Below are 22,822 nucleotides of genomic sequence, written 5' to 3'. Positions count from 1 at the left end.
TTTAGTTACTGTTCGTTCGACGTTCGAATTTCATAAAACCCTTGACCTTTATTGAATAATGGGTACAGCCGGACCCACACTTCGTATCTTACTGTTTAATTTGTTAGGCTATTTTTGGACGTATTCATCCGTCCACAATATATTTCTATACATATTTTGGTTATTGGATTTGGATGTATTCTCAAATTTTAAATTGTATTCGCTTACATTTTATGGGGTGATGTTATTTTAAGATTTGTCTATTTTAACTCTTTAACACAAATGATTACTGCAATGGATCATAAACTTTATTGTATCTGTCAACTCTCTTGCCTCTTTCTACCGTAAAGTTATCAAAAGATTTCAATTGAAAATCACAGCTATCATATTGAGAGTCACTTTTAATGGAGTCTTAAGGTCGAGGCCGATAATTAGTAGATCTTTGGGTTCAAGTTTTAAGTAAACGTAAAGCTAGCCTGTAGACTTTGTCTTTGTTTGTAGGTGTTTTTATTGCTGTAGCAATTGTGTTGCTGTAGCAATCAAAAAACCTCTAACACCACTGCTAATTACTTTGAGAAATACGTAATATTGATCTCCCCGATGGGGTTGTGGTTAGTGCATTTGACTACTGACTGGATCTTAGTATGATTTCCAGTCCGAATTAGTATCATTGTTAAATATATTTGGTATTAGGTACTTGTTCGCAACTATTGAATATGGAAATCCATTTACTATTTGAAATTAAAAATAATTTATTTATAATTTAAATTTCGTTAATTTTCTATGATATCTCGCTGCTTAGCTTAAGAGTAATTTCGACGTTGTTGCCTAATGAATAAGTTGCCTGGTGTACTCTTTGTGATACTGAAATATTCTATAAATTCCACTGACTGTACCGATGTGAAAATACCGCAAGCAGATACCATTTTTTCTAATTAAATAAATATTTAACACTTACTCACAAATAACTTTCACGGGGAAGGAATAACATCGCGTACTAAAATCAAATCTTTAAAAATTGTAACTGCGCAATTAGTAGACAATTGAGACCACATGTCTCAAGGTGGGTGGTGACATTCATATTCTAATGTCTATGAGTTCCGAGAACCACTTAACACCAGCAGGACCGGGACTCATTCACTTCAGTCTAGGCAATAAAAAAATGCACATGTATTTCGGTATACGGACTGATTTAATTTTTCTCCTAAATCAGAGATAGAAAAAATCCTAAATTTTTTGATGTTCTTCTGATTATCTTGATTAAAGTCAGCCCCACAATCTTCTAACAATTTTCTCATAGTTATATAGCCAAACAAACAAACAGGCACTCAACCGTGACATTCTCGAGCCTCGAGTAAGCGTAAACACATTATAATATTTATTTGGATGATCATCAACTCCGTCAACAAGTGCTCTGACACTGGGATTAACTGAGCTAGGAAAGAAAACTTCACCCAATAAATATTTGCATTAAACATACACACGAGTTCAAGTCAGTTCAAGAGGAAGATATTAAGAAACAACATATTAAGCCGAAAAAATCGACAAAAAACTGTTACTGTATATCCAGAAATGATTATCTCAAATACGTTAATTTTCATATACTTTTGATAAAAAATTATGAGTTTTTGGTTAAGTGTGAATAATTATAATGATGTGTAATATTTAACAGAGCTGGATGTGCAGGATTATAAGTATAGTGATAAAAAAGAGTTAGGACGAATGTGATGAATGAATTAGGTCAAATGTAAAATACATAATGGCGTGGCTATTATATACTGTTGAATCGAAAAAGCCATCGTTTTAAAAATAATGTCAAAACACAATTACATGGAAGTAGAAATCCTATTCACCAAACATTATTTAACGTTGTCAATTTACATATTGATAGGAAGGATGTCTCAATTAAAACTGACAGTACGTTCATTGATCCAATTATTGATACCACTGATTGAAAACAAATATTCGTGACAACCAAAACTAGTATAATTTTCAGCCTTAACCCTATAACAATAAGAAATACTTTATGGTCGCAGTATTTGTTTACGAAGCTGCAACTGACCCTGATTTAGCTATTGTCAAGTTTAAATTAGTTTAGCAGGACTTAGATCTCTTGACAGGTTCCTTTAGGGATTAGTACGATGGGACCCCATAGTGCAAAACGATTGTTTGAGGTTTCATTTTATTTTGTAAATATCGAAAGTGTTAGGAGACAAATTTGATTCCATACAAAAATACAAAATTTACTCAGAAAGATATATTTTTTATAGAAAGTTCTTTAAATTACTACAATTAATTTATGAAGCTTAAAGCTGTATTTGGTTTTTTTTATTCTTCAATTTAACTAATGTGATGTAAATTTGGGTCTAAAATCAACAAGCTCAGATAAGATATACAAGATACACGTTGTAAATATACGGATTAAGGAAATAATAATAAAGCTTTAAATACGGTAATGATAACGGATGTGATTTTACGACGTGGAACTGTTGCAAAAGGAAATTACCTGTTCATAATAACGTAAATATTGTGTGATCCCAAGACCAGTAAAATTATGCATTATGGTCGACGATCGTGTGATGCGTGACATCTAGGGTATCGGTATGTACCTGTGTTCTAATCAGGCGGGTACCAATTTTTCTAATGAAATACGTACTCAACAAATGTTCACGATTGACTTCCACGGTGAAGGAATAACATCATGTAATAAAAACCAAACCCGCAAAATTATAATTTGCGTAATCACTGGTGGTAGGACCTCTTGGGAGTCCGCACGGGTAGGTACCACCACCCCGCCTATTTCCGCCGTGAAGCAGTAATGCGTTTCGGTTCGAAGGGTGGGGTAGCCGTTGTAACTATACTGAGACCTTAGAACTTAGATCTCGAGGTGGGTGGTGCATTTACATAGTAGATGTCTATGGGCTCCAGTAACCACTTAACACCAGGTGGGCTGTGAGCTCGTCCATCCATCAAAGCAATAAAAAAAAAATAAAAAAAAAATCGGATACTACATAATGAGATAGAAGGTCATCGGTTTAAAAAAACTTTGCTTGTGCAATAATAATCCAAGCACAAGTATTCCAAAATATATGGAGTACTAAGTTAATTAGCAGCCCATATAATTGATTTGGAAGCGCTAAAATTACTCAAACTAGGTAGAGCAGGCGCGTTTCACGTTCAGTTCGAGTTTAATCACCATTATTAGTTCATTATCGTTCCGGGTAATCTCATTTTGATACAAAATTTGATCGACAATCGAGTGAATGACAGAAATCATTGGAGTGATTGATTCCAAATCGGATGCTTATCGTCGTATATTGACGTCACTATTTCAATTATCTGAGTTTGAATACACGCTGCGCATTTATCCAAATACTTTAAAATGTATTTCGTGGTTTTTATTAAAGAAATTCTTAGCTGATATCCAATTACTGGCTTGATTTTAAACACATCGGTAAACTGACCTAATACCAAATGGTTGCTGACAGTTGTTTACATATTTTGGTGTGATGAAGAAATCTTTAAATCTAAAATTTTATTAAATAGCGTTCCCACGATGAACATGTGCGTTTCACCGTGACGGCTACCAAAACAAGCACGGCCAAGGTTAAGTTTATAATTTATTGCCACTTGAATGCTGACAGCTCTGCTATTACTCGAAAAGTATCGACCTGTATAAACAATGGGTCCTTTCGATGGAGACCAAATCATTATCGAAGCGCCATTAAATTCCATACAGTAAACAAGTGAGAATTTATTGTTTTTTTCGTGACAGTAATGAGTTACTTCTGCGTAAAAAAGATTGTATAGTGTGTTTTGTAATGAATACCCTTGAGTGAGTTCTCGGTTTTCTGTTTCATATTTGAAAAGGTTTGTTAATTCAATTTCAAGTGACGATTTAGTGTGTAATGTTCGAACCAATTTTAATAATTTTTGTGTACCTAATAAATTTGATTTACTGCAAAGTTTAATACGAAACAAATGACGCTTTTATTCTTATCTAAGAATGCAAGCGATCCATCTGGGCTCAAGTGGTGCCATCGAAAGTGCCATTAGCAAAAATCTACAGTGCCAAATGTGGTATTTGCACTCATATTGCAGATTTTGTCGTATTTAAGTAGTATTTTTTTTTCTTAGCATTCGATATTCACCGTAGTCTAATAATCAAATATCCCATAATTCGTTTCACTTATGCAACATTACATGTGCATATATTGCGTACCGGATATTTCCATAAATGTAGTTCTAACAAAAGTCGTTAGTGTTATAGCGACACTTCAAAACATAATGTGACTTGTTGACTCTTTTGGTTCCAAGGCGCGGTTTAGAGATAGCTTTAGCAAACGCACTAAAGCGTTGGGCTTCATAATGTTTAATCTTCACATACACAAATGTCAACACGGCTTATTAACGTTTGAGGTATGTATGCCGCGCTGGTTAATATTATTGCTAGTTTATTTGTGACTATCATTTGTGTAATGGCAAAGTGAAAAAGATCCTTTCGTAGAAGAATTCTCGTCGCGTTTGTGTGAAAAGTGTTACAAAACGTCGCAGCCTTATAAGTCAAGTTGTGTACACTTCGTATGAAGTATGTAAGAAAACATTTTAATGTTACCTCAAATGTTTATATGAAACTCTCACGAAACGCGCTCCCGTTGCGATCACACGCGGTAGTATTTTAAAAACGTGGGTGTATTAAAAATATGAAAACATACTTTTTGAAAAATGTTTGTTTTGACGGGACTACAATATTAACGGCGGTATGAGAACTGGGTGTCGACGCTAGTTAGACCCACACAAAGAGGGATTGATCGTCCAAATCTTGAAAAATATTAACGCTGTTCCACTTTTAGAATTGATTAATTGCTAGTGGTGGAACTTCTAAGAGACGCGCTGCGGTCCAATTTTAAGTGCATGCCATGCCGTACTGTTATTTGTCGACAGAGAAGCTAGTTTTTTTAATTACGGTATCATCAATCGTTTATTACCAACGTTGATTTACACGTTAACGAACCACTTGGCGGACAATGGAAATATTTGAATTGAAATAGTCATTTCGTGTGAAAGCTTCTATGACAATAATTATTTCAACAATAAGCGTCCTTTTTTGCTTTAGCACTCTATATTTTTGTACTAAATACTCGTAGATGCGTGCGTCCTCGAATTGTGCAAGTTTTCGCTAAGCTTTTTGACAAAGCGAGTCGACAATGGTATATTTTTGTTCGTGCGGTCTCTACTGACAGTTCGCGTGATGTATTAGTCTCGGATAGAGGATTATTTTTACCCATTTCACAAAGTTTGCATGCATCTATTGTGCGCGACGGAAACGGCCTCACAAAGCGACCGACAGATTATTGTCTGGGCTTGGGACGCCTTTGAGAAATTGGGGTTTTGAAATACAATATGAGGCAAATCATAAGCTTCTTATTTGTTTTAGTTATTGAAATGATTCCGCCTTTTTTCTCGACTCAACGCCCACGAGATTTATTAAACTCAAATTTCGCATACCATACTTGCTTGAATTCTAGAAATGTTTGCAATTTTACTTTTTTCCATACCTATTCGGTAGCCTAAGGAGCTAGCTATTCCAGTAACGCTCGGACGGGTACGTGAACTCACGGGCTCAACTTGAGAGAACTTGCTAATACTAGTCCTAGCAAAAGCAGTGCTTCGCAGAGCCTACCACCGGATCGGAATAGCGACCCACTAAGAAGATCCGGCGAGAAACTCAGTGGGCTGTGTCTATGGGTTGGTTCGCTCGTCGAACTTTTTGTCGTAATCGACGAGTTCGACGAGGACGGTGACCGGTGCTTAAGAGGTTAGACCTCTTAGGCCTACACTGAGAGTGAATCCGGGGGATCCGACAGGACATATTTCGAGCGAAGGTGACTTTGCGTTGCCCCGTCGCAGTCGGATAAGACAGTTTTACTATCACACCTTTTGGGATCATAGTTTATTTCAATAGGTTATCTAATTTCACTGTCACAGATTTCTAATAACCAGTGGTCCCGCGGTAGTCGAAGTTCGATTATAATTAGTTGAAGTTATAAAGTTTGAATATTATTATGCTTCTATTGTCAAACACTTATTTTACTTACTATAATCACAGATTTCGCCAAGACTACATTATAGACAAACAATATTAATCTATTCTCAATTTAACTGCAGACTTTAAACAATAACAAAAGTCTGACAATAAACGAACAGTATATATGCGTGTGTTTGTGTGGGTGTCAAATACACGGTAGTGTGTGTCATGTTTCTTTTATTAATTTAATGTATTAATGCGGCATAATCTACAAAATATTTAGCATTATGCACTCCCATCTCTATATTCTCTATAAGTGTGGGAAATTTCATGCTTCTCCGTCCGCGCAATTTTTGTAAAAAGGGGTACAAAGTTTTTGCTTCACGTATTAATACATATATAAATATAAACTTCGTTAAAGCCATTAATAAACTTACATCAATAAATATATTTGACATATCTTTATAGACAAAACAATAACAAAAATTAAAAATAGCTATCGTTATAAAAACTAATCATTCTCAACTGAAATGTTTTGTAACATGAACCACACACGTAAAAATCTCTAACAATCTAAATTACGATATATCACACGCAATATATGATTTATGAACTTTAGTTTTCGAGCTGTAATCAACATGTCAAATGATAAGGAACATAAAAAAATTAGGTTTATCGATACGAGTGTTCACTTTCAAAGTTTTACAGTTTTGCGGTTTACAAAATATCTTAGTGCATCGGTATCGATAAAAAATATATTTATGGCCGTATCTCTTTGATTTATACTAGTGAAACTCCGATCAAAGAAATATAATGTGGTGTTTTGATATTCGTGCCAGTTTGATCTTTACATATTTTAAGTACTGTGTCGTCTTTTTAACGATAATTATTAGCAGATAAATCAGAGATAAAATATTATTATATCTACTTGTACGCAAAAATGTAACGATAAAAATCAAAATTAAATGTCAAAAAAAACAAAATTGGCATTTGTTATTGTTCTGATCATAATTTTGCAATTGATAAAAATCAAAGTAGTGAAAATATTTTCTCTTTTGATTTATTAACAAAATGCGTATGCTTATCGACGCTTGAAAGGCAAACGTGACTAGGCGACAATGCGTGAACTTTGCAGTAGACTAATTTAAAGTTGAAATACCTGAAAAAAAATCTTTTTTAACGAATCTAGCTGTAGGATTGAAATGATTTTAATAGATCTAGAAATATACCTAGTCAGGTCATAAATTCTGTCACATGTTTAATGTAAAATAATTGAAACAAGTTTATTCATTATGTAACCATTCATATACCAAAATGAACTTGACAAAACATAGATTCTTATGACACTAAAGTTTATTCAAAATGACCTCCGTGATTTTGAATACAGGCCTTCAATCTGCGCGGCCAGTCGTCTATCGCAGCACGAACGAGGTCCATGTCAATATCGGCAGCTGCCTTAATCAAGGATGTCTTGAGTGACTCCAAATTGGGATGAGGCTTTGAGCATGCCTTTTCCTCCAAGTGTTGCCATATCTTGTAATCTAACGGATTCAAATCTGGACTGGAGGAGGGCCAGTCTTCGTGCCAGATGAAGTCGATTTCACGCGCCGCCAGCCAGTCTTGTGTGCTCTTCGCTCTATGAGCTGGCGCCGAATCTTGTTGGAATACCCAGTGCCTGTTATTGAACATGGTATGAGAAACAGGTTCCACAAGGTTCGTCAGGACTGTATTTTGATACACAACTGCATTCGTTTTTACACCTTTCTCACAAAAATGTACCTCTGTTAAGCCCCAATAAGAAACTCCCAACCATACCATGAGCGAGGATGGAAAATGACCTCGTTGGACACGCGGAATACGGTTGCTCGCTTCTTCACTACTGTGTGCGTACACCTTATCATTTTGTTTGTTGTAGCTCTCTTCTACGGTAAAAATTTTTTCATCCGAAAAAAGAATTTCCCGATGTTTTTTTCCCGCGTACCGCTTCAACAAATCGCGGCATCTCTTCAGTCTCAGGTCCATTAGACGAGCATTCAAACGATGTCCTGTTTTTCTTCGATATGCCCGAAGCCCTAAGTCTTCATTTAACACCCTTTTCACCGTGGTTCTGCTTAACCCCATCTGAAGGGCCAACAGTTTCTGCTTACGTTTGGGATTTCTTTGAATTCGCGCCTTCACAGCTTTTATCACTGCTGGAGTCCTAACAGACCGAAGGCGACCACTTCTTGACCTGTCATCTACACTAGACTCTTCATTGTATCGTTTGATGGTACGATAAACGAATCTTTTGGTTGTATTCAAATTTTTCAGTATGTTAATAATTCGAATTGGCGCGTAACCGCAGCGATGCAACGCAATAACTGCAACACGGTCTTCTTTAAGCGTCCACTCCATATTTGTGTAATGAGTAAAATTCTAAAAGTATACATTTTTATTTTCATGAACAATTCGAAATTCGAATTCAATAAACTTTTTTGTGGCCAGCATTCTAAAAGAAAAGTTTTTACTGTGTGACAATACTTATGACCTGACTAGTTATAATGCGTTCATATGGATTGAAATCACGTGTATTTTTCCTCTAGTTGATACTTCTTGTACAAAGCAGTTATTGTCGCATAGTCACGTTTGCCTTTCAAGCGTCGATATGTAAAATAACAGTATACGTTGATTTAATCTTCATCTTATACCTTTAAACGAGCAATTCTTGTATGTATATATAATCTGAATCTCGGAAACGGGTCCAACGATTTTCATAAAATTTAGTATACAGGGGATTTCGGGGGCGATAAATCGATCTAGCTACGATTTATTTTCAGAAAATGAAATGTTGTTTTATTCGTGTTTTCAATAATCAACTCTTCCCGACATCTATTGGCGAATAATAATACTATTTTTCTTAATTGAGGGCAACTAACCAAGATGACGTTATCAAAAAAAAAACCAAGCAAAGCTCGGTCATCGTCTAGTTTGAGATTATTAGTTACGAAGTGAATGGACGCAACTACCCAATCTCTTTCAATAGTAAACGTATCAAAATAAGCAAAACTATCGAAACACCCAATGTGATTTACTTCGAAAATAAAATTTGTTTCAGTTAAGTGCGTTACTCGACAACTAAATTAATATCGTTGAGATAAAGGAATTATTAATGCCCTGATAACCTCGTAACGGGATTATCTCTCGAGCTATCGTAACAAAACTGGTATTGAGCTTTTATAACAATAACGATGATTCTGTTAGATTAGAACAATCGGTTTTGTTGTGAAGAATTTATAGCCGGCAAGCGGCATATGTGCCGTAATTACTAAACCTACGAAGTACTACGAGTGTTTATATTGTTATTTTTGAGTGAGAATTTGTTTTTCTGTTCAAATGTAATCATTCGGAGAATAGACATGGATCCTCTAATCCTAAAACCTCGGGTCATATAAATATAGGGGGTTAGATAAACACTAAGGTGTGACATACAATCACTTCGATGAGTTCAATAATGTTATTTATAAATTTTGGAAAATTGATATCGTAAATATCGTATAATATATTAAATATTATGTAGATACAATACATTGAAATATTTTATTTTATTTTTATACAGATATCATGATTTTTGCAACTAAGTGTTTTGTGACATACCCGAATTAAGGCCTTCTGCGCAAAAGTAGCCTAAGTTTATCATAGTTAGTGTAAAAAAAAAATACAAAAAAAAGTTTGTATGGAAATAATGAGGTTTGAAATTATTTTTACACTGCTTCGTTGGCAAAAACAATACGCGCCAAAATAAGTACATAATTACAAAGCCATCTGTTATCTATGGGTCAAACTAGGGATAGATCATTTACTGGTGGTAGGACCTCTTGTGAGTCCGCGCGGGTAGGTACTACCACCCTGCTTATTTCTGCCGTGAAGCAGTAATGCGTTTCGGTTTGAAGGGAGGGACAGCCGTTGTAACTATACTGAGACATTAGAACCGATATCTCAAGGTGGGGGGCGCATTTACGTCGTAGATGTCTATGGGTTTTGCATCAAAATGAATTATGTTTTAAATAAATTGCATTATCTAAGCACGAATATGAAAATTTGTGGGTTAGGTCACTTTGGTGCTGACGACCTCAATTAATGGCACCAGTCACCAAAAGTAAAACAAGAATAATTTTGCAGCAGCCCTGCCGACCGTGGGCGAAGTGTCAAATTTTCCACACAATTTAACATGCCCTTAACTTTTAAATTGGTGTTCAGAAAATTATGGCAATTTAGATGCGTACAGCGTAGCGCTGTATGATCGATCGCGGAACAAAGATAATGTAAGGGTCTTTGATTGATATCGAATCATTTTGCACTTATTTACAATAATTTAAAATACTTGTATCCATAAACAGTCAGGTGTAAGTATATAAATGCGCAGAAACAAACATAATAAATACCTATATTGTTTTGATGCGTAGGTACTTATGCACTTTCACAAATACTATCCAATCAATAAGTCTGTTACACATTTATACAACAACAAAAAAACCCTAAAACAACAAATCAAATAATTCACATACATAAATTATCTTTTCGCTTTCGCACCCAAAAATCGGTAGCTACTGGTGAGCTACTAATGAGCACGGCAGAAATAGACAGAGTGGTGGTACCTACCCGTGCGGACTCACAAGAGGTCCTACCACCAGTAACTACGCAAATTGTATTTTTGCGGGTTTTATTTTTATTACACGATAATATTCATCGTGGACAATTGTTAAGTACGTATTTCATTAGAGAAATGCATGCATCGCATCGCTACATACAAATGCACCGAACGTCTTATCTTTTAGGCCACGACGACTTAAATGTTTTCGTTTCCTTATTTCTACGTTTCCTTATTTATACTAAGTACTAAAATTTATACTTAACCGAAATAGAAAATATTATACATAAAGTGAATCTAAATCTCGAAGTGTCAGTGATTACGGTCCAATAACCTTTGCTATTTATTCCAGAATTATTAATGCGACATCAAACCACTAATACAACATTTAAAAAAATACAGACAACTCGCTATTAAACAGGAATGGTATTGCTCACTGAGGAAATGCAATAAATTTGCTATTTTCGATACTGTTAACACGATATTTCATTAATGAATAAGCAAACCTAACGAATTTGTGAGCAAAAGCAGAAGCGCGCTAGAAAAGGGCATTCAAAAATACATCAATCAGAAACAGTTACAATCGTAGCGGTGTGTAAAAAAAACCGATATTTTGCGAAATGTCTTTGATGTCCAGGAATTTCTCGTGCTCACTGTTGATTCATCCCAAGCGGCTATTTAAAACCTCTGTTCTTTTGGACGCGGAATGAGTGTGCCGAAAACATGACCACATTTGTTTCGGCGACGACTTTCAACGGCAACGATTTAAGCAGCCCGCTTCGTCGAAATATCGATGTTGCAATGGCGCAATGTTTGCTCGGACCTACCTACCGGCTGTGCGGCCGTACACGCGCGTTATCAAAATATTGACCCTCTTATACACGGCCAACTTTTGTAGCACTTTAAATACAAGTGTGCCTTTTATTTGCTCACCCTATTAGCCAGCTCTTGATGTATCGGCGCGCTGTGTTAAAAACACGTAAGTATTTGGTTAGCTGGCGTCGTGCCGGCATGGAAATTAAGGAATTCAGTCTTATCGAAATTAATTTTTTTTTCTCTATTGTAGCTACTGAATAGTTTTTTTGCTGAACCGAAGCCCGAATCGCTCATCAAGATCATTTATCAACAATTTTTTTTTGGAATAAACATTTCGGTTGTGAAGGGTGGGCAGTAATGGTCGAGAAACCCGCTACAGTTTAAAATGTCACCCTTTCAAAGGTTCTTTACGTGTGCATTGTCAAAAAAATGGTCCGTTTTATCACCTGGGTTGGGAGTCACAAAATTGTTTATCGCCACTCAACGGCATGTTGATTTATGCTTCCACCCCATTGAGCAGCGGAGTGCAGACCCGACCGAAATGAATTAGATTGTTTAATTGGTCATTTATTTTCAGAGATAGCGCCTGGTCACAGTGTTGAGTTATTTTAGGTCACCCCGAGGGCCACTCGAACGAAAATCAAATACATTTCTGGTCGTTAGGATGGACGTGAAGTACTTAAACATAATTAAGGTAAATGGCAGCGTTTTGTGATTACAATGTTTTTGTAATACCTTTTTGGGCACGGTATGCAATCGGAAAGGTCTTAAAAAAACGAAGGTGTAACAAATTAATTTTCAAAAACGATCCACGCCAAAAAACCGTTTGAAGTAAAATTAATTTAGGCATCAGCTGTTGATCTAACTTGAAATTTATTACACGTAATTGCTATGAGGAACACAGTATCTCATGCATTATGAATGATGTTCGAGAAATATAATGCTCAAGACAAAAGGTACAAAAAGTGTTTTGGAAATGCGTTTAATACAAGCCTTACACTTTCCTCGGGCCCACCCGAGACGAAAAAATTAAAGCCTTATCTTAAATTATGCTTAATTGGAGGGTCTAAAAGTACAGATTCAATTTCAAAGACTTGATTGATAGCTTTACGCTAGCGCTGTGTTCTTGATAATGACTGATGTAAAAATTCCAATATTTATTAAGCTAATTACCATAAGCTTAGGCATAAGAGTTGATGCGGCACTATTAAAGCATTTCTTTTTGTTTTTTAAGATAAATTAGGTATTTTCAGCGCAGGTCATTATTGTTAAATAAAAAATAATTGTCTGAAATTGCTAATAATTTGTTATTGTTATAGTTATTGGCTTGTTAAACTGGGTCAAAGGTATTCACTGGAGCAAAACGAAAATCAATCGTTTGGCAACTATCCAGATTTTTTTTAAATTATAGGTTAAACCAATTTACGATGCAAATGGTGTTCAGTGGTTATGGGGATCTATCAGCATGCGTTGTTTTTTTTTGTTTTATTGCCCTTGTAGGCAGACAAGCATACGGCCAATCTGATGGTGAGTGGCTACCGTCGCCCATGGACCTCAGCAATGCCAGGAACAGAGCCAAACCGCTGCCTACCGAATGTGGTGAATACCACCACCCACCTGATGCTATCTACATGGCTATGATGGTTGAACAATTGCTTCATCTAGAATGGAAATGAAGAAGAATTGCAAAGATACGCACAAAAATTCACATAGTACTCTAGTTCGTTATATTCATCTGTGACGCTGAATCGTGGACCTCAGTAACAGCTGTGGGAATGTGGACTCGATACGATTTTAATGCACCTAAGAAAATAAAGACTTCGATGCCAAAACAGATAGATGCTTTAGCTACTAGATTGGCAAAGATTCCATTACGTTATTTATTGAAGCCGAATCAAATGAAAACGGTAACGTTTATGGCACGACTAATTACGACCATTCGCGTTTTACTGTCTTGTTTTTCCACAAATAATATTATCATTATTATTGCACGATTCCCAGAAATGGCTTTGTCTTTTAGACTGTTTTTATGCGTCAGCTATGTTGCTATATCTACGCTATATTCTACATTATTATCCGAAGTAGGCGAGGAATCAACGTAAAGCCGTCGTCGCCCGAAACATGTTTTTTTTATTGCTTAGATGGGTGGACGAGCTCACAGCCCACCTGGTGTTAAGTGGTTACTGGAGCCTATAGACATCTACAACGTAAATGCGTCATCCACCTTGAGATATAAGTTCTAAGGTCTCAAGTATAGGTAAAACGGCTGCTCCATCCTTCAAACCGAAACCCATTACTGCTTCACGGCAGAAATAGGCGGGGTGGTGGTACCTACCCGTGCGGACTCACAAGAGGTCCTACCACCAGTAATTACGCAAATCGTAATTTTGCGGGTTTATTACACGATGTTATTTCTTCACCGTGGAGGTCAACTGTGAACAATTGATAAGTACGTATTTCATTAGAAAAATTGGTACCCGCCTGCGCGATTCGAACACTGGTGCATCGCTAGATACGAATGCCTCGGACTTCTTATCCTTTAGGCCACGACGACTTATGTCTTGTCGGATCCCCCGGGTCCACCCTCGGTGCTTTTAGAACCCCAAGCACCGATCACCGTTCTCATCGAACTCGTGAACTAGCCCATACCTAATACATAGCCCACTGAATTTCTCGCCGGTTCTTCTCAGTGGGTCGCGATTCCAATCCGGTGGTAGATTCTGCGAAGCACTGCTCGTGCTAGGGCTATTAATGGCAAATTCTCTCGGGTTGAGCCTGTGAGCTTGCCTACACGTATGAGCGTAACTGAAATAGCCCCTTAGGCTACCAGTGAATAGGTAAGGAAACAAGAATTCTACACACAAAAGCATACGTTCTAATAAAGCTCTGTTTATAAAAATAACACTCCACAACAGCCATATTATTTCGAGATGTTGTACTTAAAAGCAACAAAGCTATAATAAATGTTCAATTAAGAAAAAGGGTGCGTGTACTTATGTACGCGCGTAAGAAGTTATACTTTATTTTTATTAAATTTATTTCTTTTTTTTTTAATATTAAATAATCAATAATAAATATTTAACGTTAATAATTTAATAATGCTTAGTATGAATTATATTAAATAATAACTTTGTCATTTATATTACTAAAAAATGAATGCTAATAACACTATTTTTTACGAGTGTACATGCGCGAAAATTCACCTGCGGCTATATTCAGACTCGCCAAGTTATGTCGGTCGTATTGTAATGAGCGATTTAGTGGGCAACTTCATTCTGTTAATTTTGTGTCACGGTGCGCGCGCATCGTAAAATTTCACTCTCATCAATTTTTCATAACGCGCCTAAAGAAGTATAACTTCAAAAATAATTCCTCAAAACGTTTAACATTAAATCGGAAACAATGCGCCTCGACCAACGAATTCACTTCCGTACATTTATGAATCACGAGTGAAAGCCGCAACATCTAAAGGCTACAATATCCACTAACAATAGTGTATTGTTCTCAAAAACTAACAATGAATCCACTGTTTCAACGTTCCTCACTTAATACTCACGAAATCCTCTAAACGAAGGGCCGTACGCGGTACGAGTGGCAATCCGTGAATTTCAATAACAAACTCTGGAAGGAAACTGTAACCCTTTAATTGTACCAACAACAACTTGGGTGCTCTCAAGATTTGTAAGTACAATACATAGTTTGCGACAAATTTATTTAAGAAAAAATTGTAGGCTTTTTTGTTGCATGTATGTGTGAACGAGGTCACAGCCCACCTGATGTTAAATGGCTACCGAAGCCCATAGATATCTACAACGTAAATGCCGCCACCCACCTTGAGATATGAGTTCTGAGGTTTCAGTATAACTACAACTGCTGCCCCACCTTTCAAACCGAAACGCATTACTGCTTCACGGCACAAATAGGAGGGCGGTGGTACCCACCCACGCGGACTCACAAGAGGTCCTACCACCAGTAATTACGCAAATTATAATTTTGCGGGTTTCATTTTTATTACACGATGTTATTCCTTCACCGTGGAAGTCAATCGTGAATATTTGTTGAGTACGTTTTTTTTTTAGAAAAATTCGTACCCGCCTGAGATTCGAACACCGGTGTATCGCTCAACACGAATGCACCGGATGTCTTATCCGTTAGGCCACGACGACTTCAACAAAACGTTTGCTAAACGTTTGAGGCATAGACCTCAAGCCTCAAGGTGGGTGGCGGAATTTACATTGTGATGTCTATAGGTTCCGGTAACCACTTAATACCCATGACCGTAGGTCGTGAGCTCGTTCACCTGTGTACGTAAATAATAATAATGATAATAATAATATTTAGCAGTCTCCAATGTACTCACTAGTTAATTCGGTCCATCGCGAAACGGCCTTCAGAAATCTCTGTTCAACGTCAATGGAGCGTAATGGGCAAAATAGAGATGGCCATCGGATGTGGGCGGGAATGAGACAGTTAATTCTAATTATGGCCGTATTGTGAGACGAAATTTTATTGCTATCTCATTGGCGCGCTCATTACCCGAGCCGAACGTAATTGTGGCCTATTGTGCTCTCTCCCACAGGCCTCCATTTTTCCTGAGACCGTGTGAATCTGGCACAAGGGGACATCGATTAATACGCGTGAACTTTTCGCTGACTTTGATCAATTAACCGTCGTATTGATCAAAATCGAATTCCGTTTAAATTATAAAATACTTAATCCCTACGATTAGTTTAAAATCGATGCACTACGATCTGGTTATCGGACGAACGTCGTAAGCCTTAAGTAAGCATGCAGTAGTGCAATGTTCTTCATTAAAAGTAACGATCCGCTCTCCGGGGCTTTCGCTAGAAGGATAACAAAATAAATAACTCGCGTTATTGTCTGTCTATTTCGGTGTGAACACACGTAGGCCTTTCAGACAACCACTGATGGACTCTAAAGTTTCATCGCGGCCTGTCGGAGCGATTAGCGCCCTGACAGCTAATTTATATACTCAACTTACCGTTCTTTTCCCGGAGGGATGCCCACAGACTACTCTATGTTTAGACACGACAATAATGGATAGCACGTTAAACGTTAAAACATTAATCACAATCCGGCCCATTCATAAACTTCTGGTTTAAATATGAATGTTTTTTAGGCACCAAAATAACGGTTCTTAGTGTGAAGACGGGAAATCGTTAGCATTTCGCCTTAAAATGTCTTCTCTAGATTAAGACTTATTGTTTATTCTATTAATGCTTACGATTGAAAATAATACTCGTGCATAAAGACCTTAGATGTCGTTAGCAAAATTGGCTAAGCTGAGTGCAAGGGTATCATTATCGAGAAAACGTCGCCAGCTGCGCCGAGATCACACCTCATTGCTTTTTCCGTGACATTGCCCGATGCCATAAAAGATATTGAGTTTTGTGATAATACTAAAGTACCTCGTCTGATTTATTGCAATTTTCTGAGTTACTGTTATGAATGACTGCAACATCTTATGTTTTTTGTGTAGGTTTTGCAATACATTAAAATGATTAAGCTATTGTCATATATCTATAGATTTATAGACCAAGTTGTGTAGCTTAATATTTAGACATACTTAACGGTAGACTTCAGTACTTAACTGTAGGAAGAGTACTTAACGGTAGGCAGCGGCTTGACTCTGCCCCTGGCATTGCTGACGCCCATAGATAACGGTAACCACTTACCATTAGGTGAGCCGTATGCTCTCGTCTGCCTACAAGGGCAATATAAAATATTTGTCTATGAAACCGATTTTGAACTAGAGACCTTTCAAATGTGACAAAATTCTTTGGAATCTTGCTACGAGTATAAACTAACTTTAGTCCCTTAATTGTGAAGATCAAACTCTAAATCAAACAAATTACTACTTACTTCTTAAAATAATATAACTTTCATGTGAAATTAACATTAAATCTCACAGCAGACCTACCTACCTGGGTACCTGCTCCCGCTAACAATAACTTCTACGACCAGTATTTACTACGTACCTTATATTTTTTGGGTATTACACTTTTAACACGATTTTCTTCATTATGAAAGACATTAGGTCATATATTTATTTTATTAGAAAACTTGGTAATTATTTTTTTTTGCTTAGATGGGTGGAGGAGCTCTCAGCCCACCTGGTGTTAAGTGGTTACTGGAGCCCATAGACATCCACAACGTAAATGCGCCACCCACCTTGAGATATAAGTTCTAAGGTCTCAAGTATAGTTACAACGGCTGCCCCACCCTTCAAACCGAAACGCATTACTGCTTCACGGCAGAAATAGGCAGTGTGGTGATACCCAGCCGCGCGGACTCACAAGAGGTCCTACCACCGGCCTGTTAGATTTGAACACCGATATAAATAGCATCGCTCGATACGGCTAGACTCGGTTTTACTTCCTTTAAACGAAGTCCAATTCAAATTCGACTATATTAACTCTCGGAAGACCATGGCAAATAGCATAATCATTATATTCAAAACATTAAATTTGTAAATGAATGAAAGCAATACATTATGTCTTAAATCATAATTACGACCCATTTAAAAACGTTAGAAACTAGAATACATTACAAAATAACAAATCGTTTAAGAAACTAAAAAAAAATTCAAAGGTATTAAGCGTTATTCTATTTTAATGAAAGAACTACTTGTCTAGTACTAATTGTTTCTATGTCTATGGCGTTTAACATTGTCTCCGTTCTAAGCGTTGTCTGTAGATGCATCGACGTACCCCTTCGATTCTAAATCTGGAAACAATTTACGGAATGACATACCTTGGCATATAATTTGAGTACAAATTGCTTCAGCGGATCAACATTTAAGTGTACTTGTTAAGAATGTATTTGTCGTTCAAAAGATATTCCAATTAGTAAAACATGCTGAATGCATTTTCAAGATTTTTCTTATAACTGATGTCATTGTATTTTTATATTATCGTAATAATAGCATTTGAATATTTAAAAAAGTCAGTAATGAAAAGTTACTTCTAGTTATTAGGTAAAAAAAGTTTTAAATACAAAATAGATTCGGTGTAAAATGAATGGAACTAAATACGAAATACATCATTGTAATTATCGCCCACGGCAAGACCCAACCTCTTCATCTAAAGACTGTAATTTAAATCAATATACAGATTAAATCTATTAGACCAACGGCACTTCGGTTTGATGGCCAAAGTTGTGTTCACCATCGCTTATCTCCCAAGCGAGACAAATACTAGAAAAGTCGTTATTTGGTAACAGCACCCTACAAGCAGGACAGTTGTGTGCATCGCACGATCGTAAATTACCCTACGACGACGCACTTAAATAGCGTAACCCCCCAATTCCTTGGGAACCGACCCCACGAACTCGCTAAATACTTACAAATCCGCAGTTCGGCTCCAAATCAAAAAGACATCAAGACGAGACGCTTTGAGGATGATTCGTTTCGCCCGCCCAATAAACAATATACAATAGCGATGGAAATTTGAAAACACGATTGATAAATGCATCAGTCACGCGATAAAAGATTTTTTGAGTAAATTGGAATGAGGAGGAAGGCCGAACAATGCCAAAAGGGGCGCTAGCGGAAGCTTCGTGGATTTTTCCCTGTTGCTCCAATAACAATGGGAGTCAGCTTGAATACTCACCTAGGCAGCGTACCGGCCATTGTCTAATTAACGATCAAACGGATAAAATAATTAAAATGAGAGTGGAGTTTCATGTCAATGTTGTTATGCTTAAGCTTAGTATTTTCGTCGGTTTTCGCAAAGACATAGACATAATTAAAATTACTTTTACGTTTATATTTCGCTGTTTTTTCAATTCAACTCACCGCGAACAGATCAATGGTCGTAATCACGAAACTTGTAATACATTGAAAACGTGTGAAATAATTTAATAAAAATTAATAATAAGCAAGCGAGATTAAACACTAAATTTATTTAATATAATTTAAATGTAAGTTTAAGCTTATACGTATTTATAATTTTTTGCAAAAATTGTTTTCTAAATGCTTTTGTATTTCAACGGTATATTCTAAGCCTATTAATTACAAAGTATGCTACGCCTACGTGATTCGTCGTTATGAGACTAACTGAGACTATTAACTAAAATAATAAAAGCTGGTGTTTATTAAAACAGGGATTTAGTGTGGATATTACTAAATATTGTAATAAAAATAATATGATTGAATACCAAACGGAACTAAGAATCGATTACTCATTATTGACAGTAGTCATGGCGTGATACCAATAGAGTGGGAATTCATGGCGGTTTAGCATCGAGCCATCGATCAGGAACATTCGCAGAAAGTCTGATAATGTTTCGGTAACAACATAACATTTAATTGTTGATGGATCACCGACGACCCCGACGGGCGTATTACACGGACGAATATCATATTTCTGGTGGAGGATTTTCTCATTCGCTCCAACCGTGCATATTCGATACGGATTTATTATTTTCATCTTTACATCTTACCCTCTTTAGGGCTCGGAAGCGATACGTAAAATGACGGAATATATGAAGGGCGGTAATGGGGGGAAATTGTGCTTTATTCGATTTTGATAGACTTGATGACGGCAGCCATTTCCACTTAAGTCACCTGTATTGTCTATACTAATATTATAAAGAGGAAAGATTTGTTTGTTTGTTTGTTTCGAATAGGCTCAGAAACTACTGGACCGATTTGAAAAATTATTTTTCCATTAGAAGCCGACATTGTCCCTGATGAACATAGGCTACTTTTTTAATTTTTTTTTTTTTTTGTTTCATGTGTGTTTTAATGTTTCCGAAGCGAAGCGAGGACGGGTCGCTAGTTCTTTATAAATTAAAAATAATTAATTAAAAATGTTCTGATTTTTACTACAGGTACATCAATACTAATATATAAATCGACAGTGGTTTTTACGGATGTTCCGTTATAACTACTAAACCATGCATCCGATTAACTTGGTATCCATATAGAAAATCATGTACTTAATGGATAGGCTAATATTTATATGAATGTTGGACACCAGTTGCAGAGGCGTAAATGATGAGAATCTTTGTGGGGGTGAGAAATAATGATGTTAATTTTAAATGGCCAGCGAAGCAGACGGGTACAGCAGCTAGTCGTGTAATAAAAATCAAACCCGCAAAAATTATGATTTGCGTAATTACTGGTGGCAGGACCTCTTGTATTATGATAAAACAGTTATGTAATCCTTGAGATACTACTGTTCCCATCCACCCATGGAAAATGTATCTACCTTGAGCATACCCATTTTGACCTTCTTCTGTTAGCTTTGGATGAAAACTAAAAAAATCTGTTTTGTAAGCCAATGTAAATACAATATAACAATCTATGTTATCCTAATGAAACCTTTCAGCTATTGCGTTTACATAGAAAACTAAAATGGGATATATGCTAAAAGGTTTAAACGTTAATGAGAAACAAACAACATGCGAACAATGTTTAAGCGATATAAACATGTTCATAAACGTTGACTCGCAAAATTATTTACGCAAAGCCCACGTACTAATTGACAGGAAAGAACTAACTAAACGAGTTGGGTGTTCCATCGTAAAACAAAAACTATATACGGTGAGATATTTAAACATACTTATCTTGGTTGTACAAGACTTCTGTGGTAGCACATTATGTATTTACATTTCAAACTGATAAGCTCCTTATTATAACAGACTTTGTCAGTTGGCTAAGGATAAAGCCAAAATGTCAAACCGAAATATTTCATTGCTATGCTTACTTAAAATTTTCTCTGAAATTTTCGAGTCATCTTGATCTTAAAGTGAGTCGCCCGGTTTTTTTTAATGAGTGACCGAGTCCTCTGCCCACTTAGTGTAAATTTACCGCAACCCCAAAGTTCCAATTGTATTCTTTAATATTTGTCCTCCCTCCCAACTAGAATACTTCGCAGTAGAATAGGCAGCATGGCGGTACCTACTCATACAGGCTCACATAATACGCCCCGCCGCCGGTAATGGCAGTTTGCGATCCGATATGCCGGTATACTCAAATATGAAACCAGGCCTTTGTTATGTGTTCGAGTGAAACTAATTAACTTTAAAAATATATATATTATTATGTTACTTTAACTCAACGAAGTCAAGAACAGAAAATGTAACAAAATTTCACCTCACATTCACCTAATTTGTATCACTTTGTTACCAACACTCTCGCACTCGTTACGTTTAATTCAATTTACAGAAACAGTAAGTAGTATGTTCCTTTGCTTATATCAGCCTTTTGGAGGCGGTCGCCCACATCTTCAATTACGTTATTCGATAAGGGAATTATTTATGATCTTCGGGCGGTCGCTTCTATCGAATTAAAATTCATTGTTTCTCTTATCCTGAAAACGAAAGATATACCGAGGTCGCGAGATATCTTTGCTTTATCTCCACGACAGGAATAGGCTTTTAAAGAAGAGGGTTTGATAGCGAATGGGGGAAACAATTACGTGACCTCTCCAAATTCCGAACCGATTCGTCCGCCTGATCTATTTGTTTCAAAAGTTAACTTTAGAGGCGCTATATCGGATTTCTTGAATGGTATATCTGGGGCTATTCGTTTTGATTATTGGGGATTAGATGACTATAGATGATAAGAAGTTTTATTGCTATTGGGTGTCTCGTAAAGCGGTGATAGGGGTTTTATGCTTTAGGACTATATCAAGGTTTGGTTGTTCATTAAGTTCAAGTTAAAATAAGAAATGAGAACTCGAAAAATTGATGTCACGTAATAGGCAAATTTATCAATGAATATTCTTTTTGAAATTATAGTTCAATTATTTGTACATTGTTTGTTGGTGATCCTTAATTTTTCTTATCTAATGTAAAGGTTTGTAAGCCTGTTTTTTGTAATAGAACAAAATGAACAACGCCATTTTTGCTTACGGCCCATCAGGAAGATGATCAGAAAATTATTCTGGACAATAATAAAGCTGTCGGAGTAAAGACAGAACGTCAGACCTGACTGACCGGTACTGAGATACTTTAAGACCCCCGTGATGCAAGGCTTGATATTTCATCAGCTCGTATCAAAAAAGCCCCAATGTAGTCAAAGGGCAATATCCTTCCCAATTTCAGTCACAAAAGTAATCCCGAATATCAATGGCAAATAAGATATTAGCCGAATGCTTTTGTGAATGACCATCTATTTCTATCTGTAATCATATTAAATCTCGTTTTATCTTTCGAGTATTGTTTAAAAAAAAAAGAAACCCATATCTGTTCCTAACTCTATGACAAAAGCTAAACAACATTCGCAACAATCTGGTCCAAATGCAAAAATGCGCTTCCTTTTTTAGTTTCACAGTTATATGTGAAATGTGAAGTTCTTACGTTACGAGTTCGTAATATGATAAATATGCGCATATTGTATATTG

At 36.4% G+C, this 22,822-nt stretch overlaps 1 protein-coding gene across 2 annotated transcripts in view; it reads right to left on the bottom strand.

Annotated features, from left to right (window-relative positions):
• LOC114241760 (roundabout homolog 2) overlaps nt 1-22,822 on the bottom strand; it is a 60,594-nt gene that overhangs the window by 18,791 nt on the left and 18,981 nt on the right. The gene's annotated exons all lie outside the window — the stretch shown is intronic.

The sequence above is a fragment of the Bombyx mandarina genome, chromosome 13, assembly GCF_030267445.1.
Source record: "Bombyx mandarina strain Sakado chromosome 13, ASM3026744v2".
Classification (NCBI taxonomy): Eukaryota; Metazoa; Arthropoda; class Insecta; order Lepidoptera; family Bombycidae; genus Bombyx; species Bombyx mandarina.
Note: the sequence above shows the minus strand (reverse complement) of the source record. Positions and strands in the feature narration are given on the sequence as shown.